Source organism: Rhinolophus hipposideros, assembly GCF_964194185.1.
Source record: "Rhinolophus hipposideros genome assembly, chromosome: 2".
Classification (NCBI taxonomy): Eukaryota; Metazoa; Chordata; class Mammalia; order Chiroptera; family Rhinolophidae; genus Rhinolophus; species Rhinolophus hipposideros.
In genome coordinates this window covers 87,002,493-87,027,471 of record NC_138048.1, presented here as the reverse complement: position 1 = coordinate 87,027,471, position 24,979 = coordinate 87,002,493, and the positions used below count along the sequence as shown (strand labels likewise).

The window sequence follows — 24,979 nt, the reverse complement described above, 5'->3', positions numbered from 1 at the left end:
TGCCTTGGCATGTGAATCATAATTACGCATCTCCCTCCCTCCCTAGATTTGAGTGCATGGCCTGTGACTTACTACCTTTGAATTCTTACCAGGTAGTGAAGTACTTGATAAATAGTAGACCCACTAGAAATATATGTTGAATGGTTGTTGGCTGAAGGAATAAGACGTCAGCTTTTTTCATAGAGACCTATTACTTAGCTGAAGAGATAATACATACACATGTGATACAAGAAAACATTTTAATAATGTTATCTGTAGCTTTAGATTTTTTTTAAAGTTTGTAATTCACTTTCACATATGTATGATTTGGGGAAGTCGGTAAGTCAGTTCCCTGTTACAGATGTAGACATTTATGTTCATAGGTGTAAACAAATTGAGTTAGATCAGTCCGCTCAAATTTAAGCAGCAAAGCTCAGTTTGTCAACCAGGTTTTGTAATTCTGGGTCAGAAATATAAGAGCAAGTTCTACTAGGTATTCTCCTTTGCTTGTTTTTTTTTTTTTTTTAATAGCTTTTAAAAATTATTGTGGCAATTTTCAAACACAAAAAATTAGGAAAACATTTGAACAACCTCTGTGTTTGTACCCATCAGCATGTTGTGTGCATGTATCCGTGTACATCGGTCAACAGTTTGCTTATCTTGTTTCACACACTACCATCCACATGTATTTTAAAACAAATCCCGAATGCTTTTTAAAACAAATCTCAAACACCTTATTTTACCTGTAAATTTTGCAGTATGTATCTCCAACAGATAAAAACATGTTTTAAATGTAACTCTAATTCCAAATCTATTAAAATTGACAATAATACTTTATATCACTTAAAACCCACTTTCTGTTCAGTTTTTCCCAGTTGTCACAGCAATATCTTTTTTTACATGTGGATTACTCAGATGAGTGTCTAAACAAGATTTACGCATTTTATTTGATATTATGTCTTTTAAGATTCTTTTAATCTATGATAATTCCTGCTCCCTCCCCCACCCCATGCCTTTATTTATTGAATAACTTAGGTCATTGTTCTAGACAAGGTCTGAGATTCTGAATTTAGCTAATTACTTACCTATCCTGTCATTTAACTCTTCTGTCACTCTTATTTTCTGTAGACTAGAAATTAAAGGTCGAATTGAGTTCATTTAATGTTACTTATTATTATTTGGTAATAATACTTGCTCCATGGTGCTGTGTACTTCTGATTACATCACACCAGGGGGGGAATGGCTTCATTTGTCCCCACATTAGTGATGCTGAAATCTGTTCAGTGAAGCCTGAGCCAACCCCAATAAAGTTCTCCATTTGCACTGGACCCAATGCTTTCACTCCATTGTTGATCATTTCTTAGCTCCATGATTTGTTTTGAGGGATTTTAAATATATCTTTCATTCCTGCTACATTTAATACCTGGAATTTTTCTATACAGAACTTTTCCTTAGTAAGGGATTGGCAATTCCACAATACAGTTTATATCAGAAAGGTGGAGAAAATGCGTGATTTTATACATTTTCAGAATCACACCTTGACTTCTAATATAAGACAGAAATATAATAATAGCTATATTCAAAGTATTCTAAACAATTTTTACAAAGTTTCCCTTGGGGAAATTCTTTTACGTAGTTCTCCAAATCTTTCTTTTTTTTGATTAATGCATTTTGATAATATTGCTTCCCATGATTCCAAGAAATCCCCCTCCTTCCTTTATTTTTTACCAGAAACTTACCTCTGTATGATGTAATTTATTCACTCAGGAGATAGTTATTGAACATCTTTTTGTTTGGCAAGCACTAGGTAGCTGCTGGGGATCTAGACGTGTGCTCTGCTTTTCTATAGAATACATTGTTTGGCTTTGTTTTTTACTCGTAATGTGATATGATTGAAAAATAAACCTGTATATGAATCTGTTTTGGGTTACTATAATATGTGGGGTCCTAAAGTATACAATTTAACTAATAACATTTTTAGCTTATTTTAGAGTCTGTAGCCCTAGTGTCTAAAATAAGGACAATAAGGGGATTTGAAAATTAAGTTGTTCCTGCTGACCCAAAGAAAAATGAATTGTCTTTATATAGAGCACTGTGTGTGACAAACAAGGAAGTTCTTATTTGAAGAAATAAGAGGATGGAATAATGGGGATCCCCCAGGACTAAAAGTAAATGATAAGATCCTGTGCTGTTTTAACATAAGCAAATATTTGAATTTAATTGGACTTGTTTTCAGGAAGTGAGGGTGACGTTTTATGGATGTCTGTATCTCCTGTAATTAAAGTGTGTTTTGTTGGGACTTTTAAAGGTGTTTGTGGATTTTAGAACGTATACAATTTCTAAAACCTTGGGAACATCTTCTTGTATGAATAGCCAGTATAAATGGGACTAGCAAAAAAAACCCTTTCTTTAAAGGATTCTGTGGGAGTAGTGAACATGACATAATGTTGAATTCACCAAAAAAATGTCCTTTTTAAATCTGAGGTTATAATTTATATTGTTTTATTAGGAATGTGGTCTTATGTTATACATTTTAAATTTTATTATTTAAATAATCCTTATAATTCTAAAACTCTTCTCAGATGTTTTTTCTAGAATAGAATCTCTACACTTTTGCTCATGTTCAACTAGTATCATAGAGATGTTATGATTATTTGAGATTATGTATGGTAGAAGGCAAATTCTTCACATATAATTAAAATGTTTTTTTTTGCAATTGAAAATTAGAAAGATGGAAAAACTTTACATTTTGCTTATAAGTGTATGCTCACATGTTTATGATGCTATGGAGTCATGCTGGGAAGCAAGAGAGTTTTAGAAATGGTGTTATGTTTGCTTTACTAGTAGTGGCTTATTAGTAAATTTGAAAAGAGACAAAAAGCTAAGCCCTTTAATTATAGTATCTGGTAACGGAGGATTAGACTGAATTTAACTTTGAAGATAACAAATGGATATTTATGTTCTGCCAATTGAAATAATGGTTGCATTTTTGACTTGAGGAAAAAGCTTAATCTGAACAGCACAAAAATTGATGAAAAAGCTTGCAAATACATATTTATGACATAAAATATTGACTATTTTAACCTGTGAGAATGGAAGGCTAGCATTAACGACACTGGTAAAATTCTAAAAGGAGTTGGTGAAAAGTAAATGTTATGCAACATGAAAAGAATACCAGGGGAAAAACTGACAGAGTAGAATAACAGGAAGATTAGTCATTTCTTGAGGGAATAAAAAAAAAGGTGGGGAGAGGGGGAAGAAATATTTTAAACAGGAAGGTAGACCTGGAAGTGCCAGTGCTAAAAGACCGATATGAGCTCATTTAGGAGTGAAACTGGGCTTTAAAAAAGGACTAATGCTGATCACATTTACTTATAAAATATAAAGTTTGAGTTAACAACAAAAACAAAAATGGAGACTTTTTTTTTTTCTGTTCGAGATGAAGAGAATGCTGTAAAAACAATAGAAAGATATTTATTCCTTAGCTGGACTGAGTTGGCTTATCAGCCAGTAGTGTCAGACATGCATGAAGAAAACGTATTTCTTTTAAAATAAGCTAGTGTTCTACTATGTTCAAGTATTGGATAAAATAAGTGTTCTGGGCATCTTAAAATATCTATGCTATTTGGTTTGAAATAATTTTCACTTACACATTTACTTATCTGCAGGAGTAGCAGTCTCCAAATATTTTGAATTACTCCTATAAATTCTTGAAAATATAAATTGTAACTCTTTATATATCATATGAAAGTATGCAGCAGTCTCTAGCAGAAAACGAAAGTAAACGTGTGTGTGTGTGTGTGTGTGTGTGTGTGTGTGTGTGTGTGTGTTGGTAGAATCCAATCAACCCCTACTTTCTACCCGAAGTATTAGGGGCATTTGTGGAACAGATTTTGCTGGACACATTTTTCAACCTCTCTGAGTGTTCTCTTTATCACATGGGGATAATAATATACCTGCCTCAAAGTTGTATAATGAGAATTTAATGAACTGGTAGATATAAGCGTATACCAGACATGGCAGTGGCATTTTGTCCTTTTAAGTTACAGTCCTGCATCCAGATATGAAAGACAGGCTTATAAGTTGTATTTTCAACCAACACACGAGAAGATGGACAATTGGAGTAGAAGATCTTACTAGAAGCCTTGATATCTTAAAATGTCATTTGATAGGTTACGTATGTATCCATACTTGACAAATATCAAGCTATTACTTCTCTTGGCCATCCTTTCATAACTCCAGTAAACAATAAATCACATTAAATGTATTTTAAATAAAGTAGATATCTCTAGGGTTATATAAGCACAACATCAAGACAAAAATGTACTCATTCAAAGATAATCAGGGAAAAATATGCTATTATTTAAATGCAGAAAATACGTATATTGAAATAAAAGTATCAAATTTATCTAATTTAAAGACGCAAGACTTCTATTATTTTATGTATCTATAGGGAATACATCATTCTGTATCATTGAATTAATAGAAATGCTATATACAGTCAGGTAAGTGCTTCCTGTTGATTATATGATAAATTGCAAAACTTTCATGGCTCATGTGCAGATAACTAGCTAAGATAAATTCTAACTGCAGCACAAAAGAAGCAGTTTACATGAACACCAAATACTGCTAAAAAACCATCTCTCTCTCTCTCTCTCTCTCTCTCTCTCTCTCTCTCTCTCTCTCTCGTCTTCTCTCCCTCCTTCTCCCCTCCACCCTTATCCACAAAAATATAGATACCCTTTCCCTACACACACACACACACACACACACACACACACACACACACACACTGTCCCCCTGGAAATAACTACATAGGAAATGTTTATTTTCCAAACTACAGAAAACAAATGTTATCTTAAACACTGAAGTTCTTCCCTTTCCAGATTTGGAAGCACTAAAATCATATTGAGTTGCTTGTAGGTTTTCTTTATCTAGCATTTAGGTTTATTTAAAGCATTAAGTTTTTAGTACCAGATGAGTCAGGAATTTGTAATGCACTTTTAGAGCTTTTCACTTTTAGGTCACCCGTTTATATTTGGTTGACTTAGTAAAGTTAATAATTGGTTATTAGTGTATTACTTGGTTTCCAGGAGAAGCTGGGGAGCTCACTGCATCCTCACCTGTTTTGACCTAAGTACGGCTTAGAGTTGATCCTTATTAATGTATTTTTTTCCAGATAAAGCCAAGTTCAATTAAGTAAAAGAGAGTAGACCCAGTAAGAGTTGAGTAAAAAGCTGTTAATTTATTCATCTACATATATAACTTCTGTTCATTGATATCTTTCTAAAAGTAAAGTTAGAATGATCAGAAACTTATATTTCTATGTTTTTTGTCCTGTCATTAAAATCAGCAAGAAATGAGAATTGTAGCTGCAGTAGATAAGTTGAGCAGTCAGAGAGAAAACTATGTATATATATTTGTATGACTGCATAAATGAGTCATGCTCTTCCTAGTATATCCCTCAATACTGCTAAGGTCATAAAAATCATTTGCTATGATCTGCTTTACGTAAAAGACAATGGAGCCACTTTGTCTTGCTCAACCAAAAGATGTCAAAATGTATTTAGAATTTTTGAATAACTTTTGTGTTAATTCAGTGCTAACATTGAAAACAGATAGGTTTAAATGTTGTCGTCAGCCAAAGAGCAACTCAAGCTTATGTGGGTACAGTGTATAATACCACTACTCAAGAATTCTGCAGAGAGAAAGATAGTTGTTTGGAAATAGGTAAAGAGTTGACATCATCCTTCTATGGAAACTTTTGATAGTAAAAATAATTGAGAATAAATAGACTAATGTATCACCTCAAGCTATGCGACATGGGCATCTAAATTTATTCTTCTTGTGAAATGCCACGAAATGGCTGCATTTCTTATAGTTTGTGGCTAAATTCTAACAGAGGGTAGACACCTTTACCGTAAATTGTTTTTCCCCCTGAAGTTTTCATGGTTTCTTGTGTTCCTTTCTAGTTGGTTAAAGCCAAAAAAGCTGAAGCTAGCCCAAATTAATGGAGACTGGTAGGTTTGCTGCCAAGCTAAAGCGATAGATTGGTTTCAGTGCTCTTCAGTGGTTTCTCAGTCTTCCATTTGAGGCCCTACGAGCTTGATTTGAGCTGTTGGAGATGATTACTCAGATGGCTGTGTGTCCTAAAGAGTGAATTCAAGGAAGGTCATGTCAGCTGTTGAATATTCAAGGATGTCTCTTGGTCCAGGGTTGGGTCAGCCCCTATCTCAAGGGATGATCCTTGAATTTCTGAAACTTCCTTGAAGCTCACAATTATTATCTTGACCCTCCACATCATTAAATGTACTTGCCAATAATAGATATAAAATCTGACTGCCAGCAATGGTAATCCCCTGAAACAGAATGTCCTACAGACACTGTGATGATAGTAATGTTACTGTTAGTGCCTCTGAATATATGGTACACTTGGGGAAGAAATGTGAAAAGTGAATTTGTCCTTGACTTTTTCCAAATCAGAGAATCACTTAAAACATTTGTTAATTCCTTAAATGAGTAAGCATCCTTAAGAGAAATGGGTACTAAGTTTTTTAAAAGAGGCAGGGTAAACAGATCTTCCTCCCATAAGGGCTCTGGTCCTCCCTGATATTCCTTATTCCCTTTCTTTAAGAGTCTAACTGGCCATCAGCTTTCAAGAGGCATTAGAAGTGGCCTTGAAACCACAGCCCCAAGAGCTGAATTCCCTGAAGCCAAAGCTTACATTTGCTACGTACTAGTTATTTGACCTTTGGCAATTTACTTAACACTGTATGCCTCCTATTCCTCAGATATACCCCACTAAGTGGGAGCCAACCTACCTGATTTGGTTTTTATGAGTCTGAAATAAATTGATGCACGTAAAGGACGTAGGGAATTTCAGGGCACACAATAAGTACCATATATTAGCTATTATTGAATCTTAATTTTTGTGTCAACATTTTCTGATGTCCACCTTGTTAAAGGTAAACTTGCAACACACAAATAAAGGAAAACGAAAACTGATGTGACAGTTTTAGCGAAACGTTTAAGAGCTCCAGTTCTAGAACTGCACAATCTGGGTTCAGATCACTTTTGAGCTCTGTGACTGTAAACATGTGGTGTACTCTGACTGAGTCTCAGTTTCCTTATTTGCAGAATAAGGCAGTAATATCTGATCTGTAGTTGCTGTGAAGATTAAATGGGATAACACATGTAAAGCACTGACACCAGTTCCTGGAACTTCATGAGTATTCAGTGTATCAGCTATTGCTCTTATGTCTTTGATGATGAAGTGAACATTGATACACGAGAATCATATACTAAGAATCTGTGTATTTATTTATTAGGAAAAGAATTTGTTTTTCACTTATCCTATTGAAATTTAAAAAAAAAATCTCTCAATCCTTTTTAGATCTATAAGATTTTAGCTCTGGATACATTATTTACATACAGTAAAGGCTTTGTTAATGATGTTACCTGCTTAACTCTGTTGTCTGGCCATACTCTGTCACTCAGTAAGCTGACACCACTGGAAAGAAAAGCAAACTCATCAACAACATCAAAATGGAATAGAACATAGAAGCAAAGAAGTCATTGCTTCTTCTGTAAAATAAAGATCATAAGACCTGGTATTTCCCCATCTGCTGGCAGTGTTATAAAGATTATGAAAACATTAGCATTTGCAAAAAGTGATTCAAAGCCAGGAAGGCAGATAGAATATTAGGAAAGAAATGACCAAAATTGCATGATGGTATTTATTTTATATGGTGACATCCTTTCCTTCATTAACAGGAAATTTTAGGGCAATCCACTTGCTTATTAGGAGTGGGAAGGGTGAATGAAAATTTAAAAAGGATTTATCAAGTCTTCCTTATAATAAAGTGAACCTTTGAGAACATGGTTTCCATGGAAGTAGAACCTTAGAATTCTCATAGTAACTGTATATTTATCACCTTATTTGGGAGCAGGTTTTAAGCATGATCACAGGAAAACACCAGTTTTGACACTTTGTGGGAAAGGTGCAAACATACGGATAAACTCTGTGTAGGTGTAGAGCAAACAGAATGCTTGGCTAGCATCCTGCAAGGAGCTGGGTCTAAATGGTCTGCTCCAGCTTCTGCTGCTGCTGCTGCTGCTAATATTACTGGGAAGGAAAAGTGGCTGACCTGGCATATCCTTTACTCTTGGTGCTGCAGCAGTCACTCAGGAAATGTTGTTTAAGGGGAACCTTCTGGATCCTTTTCATGGCACCATGGCAAGAAGAAACCGTATCTTATCTATTGAAGATAAAGCGTGGAGTTGGCTAATGGAAGCTGGTGAGTGAATAAGGCACATGGGGAGCCAGTTTACTGATATCTCTTGGGTAGGCCTGCTCTCTCAAGCACTGAGGTGGCATCTGTGGGAAAATGGCCTCTGATAACCTAAACGTCAGATATTGTTTTAGAGAGGATTCATAATTTGAACACGGGTGGCCTGATCTGTAATCCTGTATATATGTTCCATAAATAAAATTTATATTTGTTCCCAGCTTTACTCCTTGAAGATTCTAATCTTGAAATTTCTTAGTTATCTCAGTGTATGGAGCACAGTTTCCCATGTAATTTCTGTCGCTGTTTCATCTTTTCTCTTGATTTTTACTTGACCCACGGTGATTTAAAAAAAATGACTTTCTAGTATTTGAAAGCAATTATTCCTTTTTTTCAATTCTAAGTGAGCACCTCCTTTTTTTCCACAGCAGTGTAGCCTTTTAAATTAAGAAATTACTTAATATGCATAATTTAATTCTTGCCAGAATATTCTTTTCAATTCAAGATAATTGTGTAAGCAAATTCATAAGCGGTTGGTTATATTGGTTAGATAGTTGCACAGGATGGATCTTGCACATTGCTATAAAGAATTTCATTGCTAATGTATTTACATACCAATACAAGGTATTTCCTTGAGCAAGTTTCTGTGTTGATAAACTGAATAATTTGAATGAGCCATCTCAATTTTTCTCACTCTAAAATATTCTTTCCACAAAGCAGAGGCCATGTTTGACAAAGTCTACTATGTGATTTGAAATACATATATATTCCTTCCACCTTACAATTTTCAACAGACATGCCAGTCAGTTGTTGACACGTGCCTTTTGTTCAAAGATTGGAAAGAAATATTAAGTTTGCCACAGAAGTGTGGGCCAAATTTTCCTAGCATAATTAAGCTATGATTAATAGGTATTTCATTTTAAAAAAAGGTAGACAGTTAAGTTTAGGAATGTATAGTAGCATAATAAAGGCTCTGACAAGTCATGCAGGAATTCACCTTTTAACTTTAACTTTTAAGAAATTTGACCACCACCCCGTTCCGCACCCCCAACACACACACACACACACACACACACACACACACACACACACACTTTTTGAGGAGTGCCTTTTCACATGTGGCACCACCATTCAGCCAGTTAATACTTACTGAGCTCCTACTGTGTTGCTAGGCTAACTAGGTGCAGGGATGTAATTGAATATATTTCTCAAAAATTTCTCCACTTGTGATGCTTAGAAACAGGGAAGCATTGGTTTAGATTATCTGGTTTTATTAGTTTAGTAAGATAATTTAGTAGCAATATAATGTTTGTTTTTTAAAAGCCAGTACCAATTATTCTATTTCCACTGAAAATAATCTTGACACACACCATGTAAGAGCTTTATAAATCATTGGACTCTACCGTTTCACATTGGAGCTATTTATTCACTTTCTTGTCTCCATGTTGTTTTGTTTCAGTTTTTGTTGTTTAGATTGTTAAAACTGATTTTCATGAGTGAGGTTGAGAACATAGGTAAAAAAACAAATTGATTTTTTAAATATTTTGTTTGAAGTCAGACTATTACACTAAAATAATCCACTTCAATTTGGTTTCACCATAGGGTCTCACTCAATATTATTCTATCCCAACCTATCATATTGACAAGGTTATATTTCTAAAAATTGGTTCAAAACAAAGTTTAAACTTAGGCACTGTTTGTATAATGAAAGTATCTTTAAAGGGAAATTCAGATTCCTCATTTTTTTCCCTTATAAAATCTCAGTTCTCTCAAATTTAAAGAACCAGCTGCCTAGGCAGTACTTATTTTGTAGTACAAGGGTTATTTTATTTTATAAAAGTGTCTCACTTACTGGATTTACTGGATGTAAGTGAGTTTGCCCAAGCAAGAACTGCTTTTATTGTGCATGTTTTTAAGATTATAATATATATATAACATATAATAGAATATAACCATGTATACACACACACACACACATTTATATATGAGGTTGAGGGATGGAAATCAACCTTTTCCAACACAAGATTATTTGAGCTATTGGACACCTAGTAAAATAGGTTATTTATTACTGTTTTAGTTAACTTGGATTTTAAAAGTACGTAAGTAAATACCTGAAATCAAGAATTACGTACACATAACTGCTACGAGGCAGTAGAGTTTCTTATGTAACTCTAAAACAAATATAAAATACTGGTTAATTTGTTTCTATCTTGAAAAAGTGACAGTTCCTAAATGAGTCTGATTGTTTTTATTTTGATACATATTAGGGATTATTACAGTTCTGTCAGAGTTTATATTTAGTCTCTGACTTGATTGTATCTGGCTCACTGAGGTTGTCTGAGGGTCTGTCTCCTGTAGCTGTTTAATATTTAGTATTCAGTAGACCCCTGAAGATGAGTTTCTGAGGTCCTTTGAGCAGTTATGAATAGTGGTTAACAAGCTATAAGCATTTCCATGGAAAATACAACATTATGAAGCCCAGTCAGGAGAATCTTAGTGAGTAGTTTATAGTAGCATTATAAAGATTAAAAACCTACTAATCTAATCACATTTTCCTTCCTTTTCTTCTTCCCTTTTCTTCTATCTCTCCCTCTTCTCATCTCTCAATACTTTGTCCACTTGCTTCTCTTTCTTCATATTCTTCTCTTATCTCATTTAATTCCTTCAGTCTCCCTCATTTAATCATAATAGAAAGTGATGTATTTGATAAAACATGTATTGTACATATTTAAAAAACAATTTTAATTCTTTCTCAATTTAATAATCAGCCGAGTTTAACCTTCTCTCTTTACATTTTCTCCTCCAATAACAGACAACTTTGCCTTTTAATCTCTGTTGCCTGGTGGATCAGTACCCTGTGACTTTTTATATTTGTAAGTTTCCTTATCTTAATATAAATGTTATAATGGCAGGATTTAGGAATTTTATGAAATGTGTTAGATTTTTTTAACCTCCAGTACAGTAAGCATACTATAATATGTCTTCCTTACTTTTTTTTCTAGAACTAGAGCTCCATATCCCCCCTCAAGTGTGTTTTTGGCTGTCTCATGGGATGCTAGAATGGCCTATCTCCATGTATTTTGTTGCATTTCGCCATTGCTTCTTGTGTTCTGTCGGGGGATTTTGGCGATTCTTTTCAAGCACTACCTGAGCTCTGTGCTAGTTGTGCCCCTTCCCCCAGGGTCTCCTGCTGCGTGGCCCTGTGTCCACTCCCTTGGCCCTGCCCATTGCCAGAGCCGTGGGTTCCCTGATGGCTGCCTCTGAACCCTTGTGAGGGCCGGGACATTCCTCCCCCTGCTGCTACAATTGAGCCCAGTGCTGGGTACCACGTTGCCTTCACTTGCTTTCAGTCGTTAAGGCTTCCCGAGCTTTGGCTGTGGCTCAGTGACCCTGCTGTCAAAACCCTGGAGCTTTCCTGGCCTCAACACTCAGTGGTAGCAGCAGGTGTTGGGATTTCTCCAAGCCCCTAAGACCTTGGGAGCAAGAGAATGGCCGTTTGACATAGACCTCAGGAATTTCCAAAGCACCAAGAAACCTCTCCAGAAGATATGTAAAGGTAAGATTCTGATTTCTCTAGGAAGCTGTTTTAGAAGCTAAAAATCCCTATAGCCTACGAGTTAATGTAGACCAAGTCACGTTGGAATTTGTGAAGCACTTTTTCTCTCCTTCACAATCCACATTGTGTCTCAAGTAAGAGCAATCTTGTGGAGAATTAAAACAGTGAAAAACAAAATAGAAATGATGTGTTTCTCCGGATGCCTGTGTTTTATTTACCTCTACGTTAGTGTTTAAAACCAGATACATTAAATGAGTATATCTTCAAATTCTTAATTTCCTAAACCCGTAATTAATTCAAAAGGAGTAGGGAGAGCAACTCAGATCTTGGTAGTGCTAGGATACGTTATTGTCCTTTGTCAAACATTACTGCTTAGTATTCTAAATGTAGCAGTCTCTTTTCTTTGGGGGCTTTATTTTCAGTTTTGTTAAAGTGGATTCTTCCCTTGTCCTATTTTTTTGGGGAAAAAAAAAATCACTCCATATGGGTGTAAGTAACGTGGATGAAGGATATATGTGGGGGAGGGGGATGAAGGGGAGGAGAGATCAGCAGTGACTGGGAATGAACAGCACAAATCATCTCTTCAGCATGTAAGCTTTTTTGAACAGTTATATATTTATAACCCTTTATTCTTTCCCCCGCCTCCATTCGTAGGCATTAATCTGTGAAGTGATACTAAGACACCTCTTCTGATAAGAGATCTTTGGCAGCCCTACTGTCCATTCGTGTCTTCTTTCTTCCCCTTTGTTTCCTTTCAATGGACTTAATCTTGTAATTGATTCCCTATAGTTGGAATCAAGGCTATTAGCTTGTTGTCACACTGAAACACTTGCATTTCAGTAACTATTGAAAAAGTAACAGCTTTTAAGGATGGAAAAGAAGAACGTTTGCTAATAGCTGTACGAAAGGAAAAGTAAGATTTGTCTTTGATACTGCTTATTTAAGATGCTTATTTTTAAAACTAAAAGGTGTTCAGCAAAGTGTTTTATTTACACTTGAAAATATCTAAGTTTCATTTCGTCTAAACGTCAAAGTATAAGTAAATGGGATGTTTCAACGTCGTTCTAGTGCATTAAATTGGATAATAGATTTCATACCTAAAAATGGAAAAGGGAAATTTTAATGCTTTGATTCTTAACATTCATAATGAGTTGACAGTTTTTGAAAATGTATGGCACAGTCTCAAGTGAGGAGTGTGTGTTATTCTCAAGTTGGCCTATGCAGTGCATTTCCCCTTTTTTATTTATCTAGAATTCTTACGTTTCCAGGGACAAAAGATTAAACAGTACACACACACACACACACACACACACACACACACACACACACACAACATTTTAAATGATTTAATTAAATATTAAGATAGAGTGATAGATTGAACTTATGGACATTTATAAAATTACTTTAAAACTTTGAAATAACTTAAAATATTTTTAAACAGAACAGAGAATTAGTGGTATTTCTTGTACTTAATATTTTATAGACAAAGTAGCTTCATAAGAGAAGGATACAATACAGTAATATTTAGAGTTTAGTGATTACTTTTTAGGGCGTACAGAAAAGGTACATGATATAAAAAAAATAGTGGTGCCATACAGATCTTAGCAACTAGTTGAACAAAAAAATCTATTGACTAAATAATAGTATGATCCTTTTACAGGTAAGGAAACAGAGGACTGATTATTTACAATTTCTGAAGCCTAGAGCCAAGACCATCATTTCACTGAATTCTGATCCACTACCCTTGCCTCTGTGCAGTGCTGTTTATTGAAATTGCAATATGTTTGAGGGGCCATCTTGCCAATATCTGCAGAGCAATGAATGGACTGTAGTTGTTGAAGAGATTTTCTTCAGTATCGAGTATATCTAAGCATGGCTGATAAACATGGGCTCATTTGTGCAACATACCCTCACGGAGGCCTTTAGAATTTTTTTTTATTCCTGTCTTGTTTAGTGTGGCTTTCATTATACGAGAATTTTGAAAAGTACTGTGGAACAACCATTAAAATATTTGTGTTTCAAGAGGGCATAGAACTCCTGACTTGCCATTTATTTCAGTTTTTGATCCTGTAAATTAGGCAATTATCTGAAATAGTAAATTCTTCAAATTGAAAAATTAGACTTATGTGCAAATATGGGACATTTGTTTTCTGTTTCTAAGCAAACTTAGAAAATTTTCTTCCACTGTTTCAAACTTGACAAATTCCTTAGCTTGCGTCTTTAAAAATATCTGTTTATTTGTGATATCACGAAAGTGGAAAGAATGCTCATTATATTTGCATGAAATAGTTTGATATATTTATTAATTAAGTGCTGTCTGGTTACCTGTCTTAGAAATATTACTTCAAACTCCAAATTCTCCTTGACTTTATGGGATACCTACCATAATTAAATAGGACCATACTCACGGTTTTTTAATGTGATTCCTTGGGAGATATAATTGAAATCCAGTCCTTTTGCATGATGTCCAAGATTGACTCAAGACCCGAGAGGGACCTAGAAGAAAACTATGTGCAAAAACTAAGAATGTAACCTATGAATTCTCTTTTTAGGAAGTTTAGTTTGAAAAATAGCTGGAGAATTTACAACACTTATTTCAGAAAAAATGTGAAGTACTTATTCATGGAAAATCTTAAAAGTCTTATGCTAGCTCTCATTTTCAAAATAAGGTCTAACCCCAATCATTATGATCCCTGAGCATTTCTGCCATCACTCCACTCATAAGACTCATAGCTCTCCATTCCCATTTACTCCTTGTCCCTTGTTGGAGAGTGTGAGAGCTGTCCAGGCTGGTGGGGTATGGGCAGAATATTTACTGTAGATGTTGAGAAATGTCAAATGTAATTCTTTGATGATATATTTCCTTTGTTGTAACAAATAAATCAAAGTTGCTAGCCTTATTAGACATATCCATGTAGGAAAGAAATAAAAGAACAGATCTGCACTTGGTACGAACAACTAAGAGAGGACACATCTGGGGAAGAGCCCAGATACCGACATTTTTGATACTTTAGAGGCGTTTTATACTTGAAAAATAAAATATTCCTGTTTATTCATTTTGATCTATGGAAATAAAAGCTTGCTGAATCAGAATTATTCAAAATTAAAATTATCTGTAGTTAATTATGATTTATTTGTTACCCATTGTCTCCAGACCCATTATAATAATTATCTCATTTGTTCTTCACAAAAACACCTTGAGATATATAGTGGTATTATTTTACCTTTAACAAATGAAGAAACCAAGGCCGAGAGAGTTGAATAACCTGCCCGAGATATGACAGCTGGACATACAGATTCCAACCCAGGATGTATGGCTCCAGCATACATCCTGGAAGGTCCTTATTAGTTGTAAACACTGGCAGTGAGGGCTACTCCCCAAATTCAGTCCTCACCCTTTTATTGTGCCGGTGCCGTCAAGGTGCTTCTGGCTAACCACTTCCCGCCTCAGTCTGGGCTGCTGCTGCTTACTCAGTGGCTATTTGACCTTGGAAAGGTTATTACTTACTGTCCTCAATCATGGTCCCACCTGCTTTAAAATATTAATAATATTATCTCTTGTTAGGGTTTTTATGAAGACTTAATTTAACTTAATGAAGCAGGGTATGCCAAGCACTCAGCAGAGTGGCTAGCATATAGAAAATAGCCAATAGATTGTTGATGTTGTTATGTAATTTTTCTCAAGGTCACACAACTGGAAAATGGTTAAGTCAGAATTCAGACCCAAGTCTGTGCGACAGGAAAACAAAACGAAACAAGAACACGTATACACATACACTTTTCCACAGGCAGCAGCGGCAACAGGAGCCGCAAAGCAAAACTCGTGCTCTCTTTGATGCTGCCTTTCATCCCTGCCCATACCTTTTATGGTGAATAAGTCACAATGTCACGTGTGCTGACGAGAAAAGGAGCATAGCTTAGTGTTTTAGGAAAACTAGGCGTAAGGCTTCCAAGGATTGGAATTTCAGCCCCATTGCTTACAAACTGTGATATTAGACAAGTTATATAACCCCTCTAGAGTTCTTTATATATGAAGCTAATAATAGTATCAATTGTCTTGGATTGTTGTGGGCAGTAAATGATATAAACTAAAGAGCTACTCCAGTAAATGACTTTTATTAATATTAATAGGAAGGTGTATTTTTTTAAAAAATAATGCATTGTTTTCAGAGTGAACTTCATGGTTCGTGAAAATCAGCAGCCCTTAGACTTTTAGAGTTGGTGATTTCATGATCTTCCATTCTCCAAGAATCTATATGCTTTCCCTGTCAATACCCTTGCCCCTCATGGGCAGGCCAGTGGAGAAAGGGGCAGGAGGCATCAATGATCAGAACTAACCTAAATATTAGGTGGTTGCACCATCAGAAAGGTGGGTCAGCTTCTCGCAGTCTAGGCTGTTGTCAGTGAGTGGCACTGTCACCAGATGCTGGGTAAGCAGATGGCAGGATTAGCACTCTTGTGTTCTTTCTCTTTTGAAGCAGAATCCAAACCAGCAGCTGAGACTCCAGTCCTGGAGAGAGAGGCTAGACCTGGACTGCACCGAGTGTCAGGGGTTAGCCTTGAACGCTGGTCAAAGCAGGGACTTCTCGAATTCTTGCTGGTTAAGTGTCGGGCCTCTACTAGATTCTCTACTCCTTGAGGCCAGCGATGTTTATTTTATTTATTCACAATGCCTCGCACAGCAGAAATTGGGCACTCAGTGCATGTTTGATAATTAAATAAAAGAATATAAGTTGCAGAAAAGGGACACAAGAACTCACTTAAGTATATCATGGCCACCAAAGGGATTGGAAAACAAGGCTGTATTGCAGGAAGCATAGGATGCCCAGGGCTCCCTCAAGGACAGAGGGTTAAGGCAGAGCCCAGGCTTGGGCCAGGAAGCTGAACGTGAAAAACCTTAGTAATGACTCTTTTTAGGACCTGGCAGAATTGAAACTGTCAGTGTCCCTGGTTAATGAATGTAGGAATAAAGTTATTTCAAATCATTTATAAAATGTTTTCATCAGAGGACATACTTAAAGAATCAAAAGCTATTGGAAGCCATTTACATTTTTTTTTTTTAAGATTTTATTGGGGAAGGGGAACAGGACTTTATTGGGGAACAGTGTATACTTCCAGGACTTTTTTCCAAGTCAAGTTGTTGTCCTTTCAGTCTTAGTTGTGGAGGGCGCAGCTCAGCTCCAGGTCCAGTTGCCATTGCTAATTGCAGGGGGCACCGCCCACCATCCCTTGCGGGAGTCGAAACTGGCAGCCCACTGGTTGAGATTCCACTGGTCCATGTGGGAATTGAACCGTCAACCTTCGGAGTTAGGAACATGGAGCTCTAACCGCCTGAGCCACTGGTCCGGCCCCTACATTTGTTTTTTTTCATACAGTTGTAAATGGTATGCTGGCATCAAAAACTCAATTTTGGTGCCAGAGACCTGACGAAAATGTATCTGTAAATATGTAATTGATCTACATACTCTTATATAAAGAAGATATCAAAATATGGTTTTAAATATGTAATATTGTAAAATCCCAATTTGTAATACATGAACATAAAATGAAGATTTTCTGTGGGTGATGTGGGAAGTCAGAGAGTAATTCTTAAAGCTGAACTATTAATAAGCTTTAAGAATTAATATTCTTAAATATTTAAATGATTAAATATAGGGTATGATTGATAAAGTGTTGTTTTTCATTATAAATTTTACTACTCTTTTGATGTGTATTCCCCGAATAGTAAGATGAAAACATCTTTTAATCAAAGTATATTAAAAACATAAACCATACTAAAAAGAACCAAGAAAATCAACTATGCTTTATATTATACCTAACAATTAATATTGATACTTGAGTTGCCACATAAGTGTTTTTGGATGACCCAAACGGGTATCCAAGTGACTTGGCATAATATACTCAGGCCAGACACATCAGCTTCTTGTATTCTAACCCATACTTTTGTGTGCTGGCACCTGAAGGAAGGTTGTTTAGAAAACTTCAACTGAAAGTTAAAACCAAGCCAAATGTTTCCGTGAACATTTGTGTCTCCTTAATTTGAGAAGTACCATATGTTGCAGCAGAGCTTCTATAATATTAAGACAGTGTGGAACTTTCCAGAGTATCTCAAGAACAAACTCGTAAATCAAGTGCTAAGTTATTACACATTTAAAAATATTTGCTTTGAAGAACACGCATTGATGTGACAATAAACAAAAAATTGAGTCCCAAAATGGAAATATCATTAGTAACACATGTACCTTATTTTATAGAAAGTTAGGATCCTTCCATGCTTTTGTTTTCAAATGTGCCTGTACACCCGGCTTTTCACACTTTCTTTCCCTCTCCTCATTCTCTGTATACACAAACATGCCTAGAGATGGAGACACACACACACACACACACACACACACACACACTTTTGCTTTCATCTCAGAAGATTCACACTAGAACAGGAATTGCATGATGTTAACTCTATAATTCTCTTTTGTCATTTGCTTTCATGACTCTGCATCCCTGAATTACGTGTGGGTCTAGCATGCTATTGGTGGTTTGTGTGTGGAAACACACTGGCAGTTTTTTGTTTTTTCCCTGTGTCTTATTTCCTCGTGCCTGCTTTTAGTTTATTTTGGCAACCCATCATGTGCGTTTTAATTAGGTACTAAGTTTGAGATGTCATTGAAGCAGTATGTACTAACTTACAAAAGTTAAACTCATTGTAAAATCCTTTACACATAAAATAACTTAGATAAAAATGAGTACCGGTTTTTTTTTTTCCTCCCAACCCTTGTCCTGGACGTGTTCTTGGCAGTTTAATCTGTTCTGTTTTACCCTTTTAAAAATGTAAGAGGCAGAGGTACAAATAAAACCAGTGTGATCGTTCCCTGAGGAGAATTTTGTCATTGGATATAAGTGTCAGCGCTAAGAGAAAAAAATGTTATAAATAAAGTGAGTGGTGTTTGGTAATCGTCACCACTCTTGATTTCCTACCTGGTAATCAGCCTTTGATTTATGAGTTTTTTAAAGAATCTTGCAATTAAAAATAAAGATGAAATTTGCCACGTGGAGCAAACCAAACAAATATTTAAGAATACTGTTTTTATTTCAATGGGCAGCTGTATAGTTAAGCCACTGTGTGTGTGTGTTTATAACACTTTAGACATAATTTGCAGCAACAACGTACTAACTCTCACACCATTTCTAAGTAGAATTGCAAATATACTAGTATAGCTTTCCTGTTAAGAACATTGTTGGTTCTGGAGCCAAATAACATGGGCTCACACCCCAGTTAGTTACCTTTTATGTTTTCATGGATATGTTATTAGACGTTTCTCAGCTTGAGTTATCTACTTTTTATAATGGGTGTAAAATAATGGAACTATAGGATTGTTTTGAGGAGTAAATGAATTTTAAGCTTAAATCATGTAGAACAGTATGCCATTATTATTACTGTTACCATCATTATTATTTGCTATTCTTTTTGTTTAATGCCTTGTTTCTAACAGAAATGGTTATTTGGCCTCCTGTCTTATGAGGTAGGGCTGATGGGGACTGACAGTCTTAGACAAAAAGTAAAACTGAAAGTCAGTGAGTGTTTTCTAGCCTAAAGGTCAAACACCAGAGGCCAAATTCATGTGGTAGGAGGAGGTCCAAAATTTACGAAAGCTTATGGATGATTGAGGGGAGGGAGCTAAGCTTAAAACAAAAATAATCTGAAGTTATGTTATTGGGCAGTAGCGCCCCTTTGGAAAATTTAGGGAGTCAGCCGACTGCATCCACTTCAGTTCTGCATTTCAGTGCATTATAGTCAGAAATTTCTACTGATATCTATTTAAACCATTGCTTTGTTATTTAAAAAAAAAATCTTACTTTCACATAAATAAGCTAGATTCATTATTTTTAAAAACTTTCACTATTTTCCTTTCTTGTTTATTTTCTCTGTATTGTCCCATAACTTTCCTACACAACTTTATTTCACAGGGATTAAGGCAAGAGTTATTTTTGGTGGTGTAAACCTGATGACCACGAGTCTGACAAAATATACAGGATAGCCACATTTTTGAAGGGATAATTCTAAGTTTAGTTTTTCTATTAGACCTTCTGTTACTATTTTGAAGTTAGGAAAATATGGTGCTGCAGTTATGTTTTAGAGATTGCCTAGGCCATTTAAAGCCACCATTGTCTTCTACATAAAAAGTAAAGGTTGCCCAAGTGGAAAATGCACAGAGAACTGCCAATTAAAAACACTAAAATAACGAAGGTTTCAGGAGCTGTTTTAGAGATTCTTGACCCTGAGTTGAAAAGCTCTCACATTCCAAATATTACAGTGGTTGTGGTGACATTCTGTCCTAGGCTCCATACCAATTACCTAAACAAAATCACTTTAATAAAATAAGTAATCTGTATTATATTTTCAAAGTTCAGGATCGAAGGATCAAACTTATACTTTCTTTAATTTATTTTTGGAACTGTGTTGACATATTTACAAACAAACATTTAATAAACTCTTATGTAACAGAGGGGGAACTGACCATATTAAGATTGCTGCATGGAAATGGAAGGACATCTAAACTCAGAGCAAAGTTTGATTTTAAATTCATTATGGCAACAAAATTAATTTCAAATATGTTTACTGGGATGAAAAGTAACAGATTGAAAAATAAAGTTAATTATTTAAAAAGTACTAATTGAATTGATACTTTTAAAAATCACAGAACCTTACATTGAATTAAAATGATCATTTAATTATTTTTTTAAATACTTTCCTATTTCAAAGATATTTTAAATTTATAAGTCTTCAAATATCATGTTTAATGCTTCAAATTTCATGCTTAAGTCTTCAAATGGCCATTTTCTACCCATAATTCAAATATACCAATTCTTTTGGAATCGGGTCCGTTTCTAGTTAGGGTTTGTAATGGTCTTGGCATTTTTGATAGAAGTCAGGATCTTTGCAATAAAGAAGACTGAAAGTCATGTAAAAAGGCAGTGGACACAGTGCTAGACTTTGACTCCATTATTCCGTTTCTTGTGACAGGCCCCCATTTTAATCACTATGTTACCTTCTGTGTATCATGTGTCCTTGGAAGCACACTCACCATTTTGCCTCTTTGGACTGAATAAAATCCAATGAATGCACAGCACAACCCCTTCAGTAAACTCTACTCCATCTTGTTTGTGAAGTAATTTATCTGAAAGACCATCAAAATGCAAGTTTAAAAGTATGCTGTGAAAGCAAATCTTTTCCTAATTCTTGTTCACTAAGACACAATTGTATGTTGCACTCATAAGCACTAAAACTGAAAGTATAATTATTGTTTTTATAGTATAATTGGTAGCATAAATTTGATCATTTGGAAGAATAGTGGGGTAGGAGGAAAAAAGAGTCCAAAGTTGCCTTTTCCTTTGAGATAAGTCATAAATTGTAAAAGTCAAGATCATATTTAAAATTTATTCTACAATTTTGAGACTGATTTCTGTTGCCCCAAAGAGTTTCACACATACTTTACAAAAGAGAAACTGAATGTAATGGAAAAAGAAGGTACAGAAAACAAAGCATTATCTGCCCTTAAGGAGAAAATGTATTTTTAACAAACACTAGAGAATGTAGAGTTTGCTATGCGAACAAAGTATATTATTTCCTTAGACAGCTTGATAAGTCGGAGTATGTTTATTGAATAAATGAGTGTGTGTTGGTGAAAATCAGTGAGTGAGTGAGTGAGTGGATGAATGAATAAACTTAGTGGAAACATTCTTCCTGTTTATTATATTTAAGAAACAATACTTATTTTAAAGTACCACAAAGAATTTATTGAAAGAAATTGGGTGGAGTTCCTCATTTTCTCTTGTGGAAACAGCCAGTTGTTACAGTAGGATGATAACATTTTAGGTTATAAGATATTGTTTATGTAGGTTGAATTACCCTACATTTATACAGCTTTGGGGAATCAGTAGATGAGAAAACACAAATTATAAGCAAAAGGGCAGTTAGTACTAGTCTAAAAATAAACATTCGTCCATGTAATTACATCCTAAATAAAATAAATAGAAATGGATTAAGAAAATTACAGTGGTTTAGAAGAATTTAGTGTGTTTTCTACCCCTGTTTTCATTGGTTTTTGATGGTAATTGTTATTAAAGGAACACCATGCCCTACATATTTTTAAACATTTAGCCAGCAGCAGCAACACCCAAAAGTATATTGGATGTGTTTGCTGAAGACAGAAAGCACTGGGCTTGACCCTCCCCTGGCAGGTTTTTAACTACTGGAGGAAAAGATCGAGGAAACAGGTTAAATATGGATATGAAATTAGGGCTTGTTGGAAGTCTTGGGACATTATGGAGAGCATAATAAACCTTACTACATCCCGGGAACAGAAAGAGAAATAAATTGAGGGGGGAATTTGAAGAGAAAGGAAGAGCCTTTGCAGGCAGAGAAGGAAGCTTACATCGGCATGAGTACTGGTTATCATGCCATCTCATGGGGCTCATTCCCCAGGAATGCATCCCGTGGGCTAAATAGAGTACTTGTGTAAACACACTCTGTAGACTTTTGAAAATTCTCGAATAACAGTTCTTCAGGGCTTACTATGTAATTATTTCTAGCTGTTGCATTTATTTACCTTGGTACGAATTTATAGAGCTAGTTTTTGACTTGTGTTACCTACAATGTCTTGTTTCATAGTTTCAAAAAGTACATAAACAACATTTAAGAAAAATGCAAACATCAGGGGTTTTATTCAGTGACTAGAACGACTGGAAACTTATTTCATATTATTTCGTAGATGAATAGCTGAGTGTAACATTATATCCATGGCATGTTAAAAAAATGAAAAATAAAAAGAATGGAAACTTGGACTTCTGAATGAACAGCTTATCAAAACACTAGCTTTTGATTTTATCTGAAATTTACTGTAGAAACATTTTACTATTTCTACAAAGCCTAGAGGAAACTACTGAACTAGAAAAGCTGAATGTCATTTCTGACTAATCTATTAGTCATCCTAATAATAGGAAATTATTTAGCTCTTATTTTTCATAGTAGTCCATCTTGAACAATAAAATCACATAGCCCACTCAAAGATATTTCAGGAAAATTGATGTGATGCTTTGAAAAAAAAATAGTACTTAAAAAGTCAGCACATAAATGATTTTGCATTAATAATGCTAGTTTTATCACTCTTTTCTCACCATGTAATTAAAAAAGTTAACTGAAAATGACCTTGAAGTTTATAATTTGGATGCTTAGGGATGGGGCATTGCCAACAAAATATAGGTGTGTTCTCTTTTTTTTATATTGATAAAATATATTAAATATATAAATATAAAATATATAATATTGATAAAATATATATTATTGACACATGCTCTTTATTTTAGGGAGAATAAGCAGGGAGCAGATACCTGATTTGTTGGGGATAATTGAATTTACAGAAAATGCATCTGAAAATCATTCATACAGAACTGATGCCATAGGGCAAGGCTGTGTTATATTCAAAGAAAAAGTACAGTCAGAAGAAGGGATATAAAGACAAATCTTAGTGATTTCTCTATAATCAGTAGTCAGAAAGGAGAAAAAGCAAAGACAGTGACAGAGAATAAGCAGATTCATAAATAGTAGGAAAGGAAGGTGGTGCATTATCATGAAAGGCAAGAGAAAAGAAGGAATTAGTTCATGCTGCCGGGTGCTACCAAGAGAAGCAATGAGACTCTGGCGGTTAAAAGGACACTAGTAACCTTGGAGAAAGCAGTTTGAGTAGAACTGGAAGGGACGAGCCAGAATCCCTATGGCAAACTAGATTCCAGAGTGAGTCACTTGTAAGTTGGAAGATAGGTATGACTCAACAAGTTTAGACAACTCCAAAGAAATTCAGTAATGAAAAGAGAGGTGGTGGCAGCTGGAGAATTCATCAGAGAAAAGGTGGCTGTAGAAGAGTGGAGGTTGTTCCTTCTATGGAAGCATGCATTTTCCTCTATAGGAAGGTATAGGAGTCAGTGGAGCAGAAAAGAATGAAGATGCATGAAAGCGAGCACATAAATGTTTGGCGTTACGTGAGGGTGGGGCTAGTGGAGGGTACTATGTATCAGAGAAGTTGAGAAGGGGTCTAGAAAGTGGTTAAAGAGATTGACCTTAGAAAGGAAGATGAACCAGACACTTCCTGGGAGTCAGTCTGAAGGAGAAAATGCTCAGCAGGGAGATTACTCACCCTAATATCCCCTCCTTTGTACTTTCAGTTTCATCTTGTTTGTCTAGGTGACTTACTGCCTGTGTTCACAACCTTTGTGTATTGCTTTTTAAATCCTTTAGTTTAACTTGGCTTGCCTGATAGTCCCATCTTGACTAAATTTTTTTTTTTGGGGGGTGACATGTTTTACCCATGTATACATTGATTAGTAAGCTCCCGTTTCATGTGATCCGCTAGTGTATTTCAGTAACCTCCAAGCCAGTGCTGGGGGTGGAGACAAAGGTGGGCGGGGAGAAGGTTTTGCAGCTCCATCTGTCCAGTATCCTACAGAGCTGAAGGCTAATTAGCTACCTGTGTGAACCTCAAAAGCTGTTTCTACAACAAATCCTCAATTTCAGATGAATGGGACTGGTTATTATGTCACACCTTTTTGTTCCCTTAGTTAAAAAAGTTACAACATAACAAAATGTGGCTTAAAGCTCAGAAGTGGATACTTCCAAAGCCAGGTAAAAAATTTTAGCCATAATTCAGTGTTGAAAGTGGAAACATTTGATGGAAAAAGAAAATTACGAAAAGACAAAAATCTGCAAAACATATGGTTGCTAAATGGTATGGTTTACACCACTGCTTCCATCAACCAAGTAAGATTAGGTTATATACTTAACTTTGGTCTGATTTACGTTCTAGGTACAAATCCCTAGGTTAGAATAGTTAAATTGTTTTCTGATTCTTTCTTAGCAAAAATAATTGTAAGCAAAAGTCAAAAAACGAAAGGTTGTCTTTGCCTCCCATTTAGAAAACATATAGTAAATATGTTTCTATTCTTTTATAGTAAGTTTGTTACTATCTTATGGTTGCTGTTAATTCACTTTCTTTTCTTCTTACGTAAATGATCAGTGATCCATTTTTTTTTTTTAAAGTAGCTCCATAAACACAAGAAAGATTATGAACTGGCTACTGTTTTCATGGTTTTAGAGTCAATGTTATAC

General features: G+C 35.3%; 1 protein-coding gene across 24 annotated transcripts in view; it reads left to right on the top strand.

The window, feature by feature from the left end:
• MBNL1 (muscleblind like splicing regulator 1) overlaps nt 1-24,979 on the top strand; it is a gene marked incomplete at its 5' end in the record, with an annotated part of 193,871 nt that overhangs the window by 76,487 nt on the left and 92,405 nt on the right. For 3 of the 24 annotated variants that reach the window (XM_081080077.1, XM_081080074.1, XM_081080078.1), the window contains one exon: nt 8,157-8,276. The exons of 20 other annotated variants lie outside the window; for them this stretch is intronic. Of the gene's footprint in view, nt 1-8,156; nt 8,277-11,704; nt 11,824-24,979 lie in introns of those variants that run through there. One more of the 24 variants, XM_081080070.1, reaches the window with a different exon arrangement.